The 1,226-nt window shown below is 48.0% G+C and overlaps 2 non-coding genes across 2 annotated transcripts; one reads left to right on the plus strand and one right to left on the minus strand.

Annotated features, from left to right (window-relative positions):
* Positions 1-591: 591 nt before the first annotated feature.
* On the minus strand, positions 592-663 carry TRNAH-GUG. The gene has a single exon. It is a non-coding gene; the product is annotated as a tRNA-His (tRNA).
* Positions 664-1,154: 491 nt separating this feature from the next.
* Positions 1,155-1,226, plus strand: TRNAH-GUG. The gene has a single exon. It is a non-coding gene; the product is annotated as a tRNA-His (tRNA).

Below are 1,226 nucleotides of genomic sequence, written 5' to 3' on the forward strand. Positions count from 1 at the left end.
ATCAAAACTCACTTCCATTTTACCTAATGCCAGATGACAGGCCTGAATTTGTAGAGTTTGGGTTTTTTTAAGTGTACAAACAAAATCTGCTTTAAACCTGAGATAGATTAGGAAAAAAAATGCTCCAGGAGAAGTTACCCTCTCACCTGTGGGAAGACGGAGGCCACAAACCCATCATTAGTACCCCTTAGAGGGGCACTGGGAACCAGCATCTGCAGAGCAGTCATATTTTTCACTTGTCACAGGATTTGAACTAAGAATGCAATATATTGTCTGTTCTGCATTCTTCTAGTCCTTAATAAAAGTTTGCAGGTTATTCCTATCCCTACAAGGTATTGAAGTTTTGGCCATTATCTCTTAGAATATAAAATTTGATTTTAAAACACCAAACATACAACGTGGCCTTTGATAGGGGACAAATGAGGTACCGCAAAGAACACGTCCTAAAGTGCAATACAGTAAATAGCACAGCTCTCCAACAGGGCTACCTGGCTAGGTTTTAAGTTCACCCTAGTATCTAGTGGGCCCAGGAAAGTACTGAGAAGAACCTGGGCTTTAAAGAGAGCCCTTATCAGACCATTGCTTCTGTAGTGCCGTGACTCGGATTCGAACCGAGGTTGCTGCGGCCACAACACAGAGTACTAACCACTATACGATCACGGCGAGCTACGGGAGTGCCACAGATAAGCCATTAAGAACGTTGTCCTTCCCGTCTGGACGTCTGCTGTTCTATGCTTTCTAAGGGTCTCCTAATTTATCAGGCCCTCTTACCCCTTCACCGACCCCAGCGGAACCTCTTGGCAGTGGACTCCACACATGGACACCCCAACCCGAATGCTCCACTTGATCGTCTGCTGGGACCGCACGACAGCGGACATGAAAGTACTTTGCAAACTAAAGGATTCCTATGTGATAGTCCTCTGGAACCTGGGAGTCTCCCGTAGCCTGTACGAGTGAGGCGCCGGGGTTGTCCGAATGGTGGACCAGAACCAAGGCGGCAAAGGAGACCACTGCGCCTGTGTACACTCAGGGACCGGAAAGGTTGAAGATGGGCGGGAACGAGCAATGACAAATCAATGACAGATCAAGGGGGCGGGGCTTACAACAGAGAAGAACTCGGGCAAAAACCTCAATCTTCGAATCCCCAGTAGCTCGCCGTGATCGTATAGTGGTTAGTACTCTGCGTTGTGGCCGCAGCAACCTCGGTTCGAATCCGAGTCACGGCA

The sequence above is a fragment of the Choloepus didactylus genome, chromosome 4 (genome assembly GCF_015220235.1).
Source record: "Choloepus didactylus isolate mChoDid1 chromosome 4, mChoDid1.pri, whole genome shotgun sequence".
Classification (NCBI taxonomy): domain Eukaryota; kingdom Metazoa; phylum Chordata; class Mammalia; order Pilosa; family Megalonychidae; genus Choloepus; species Choloepus didactylus.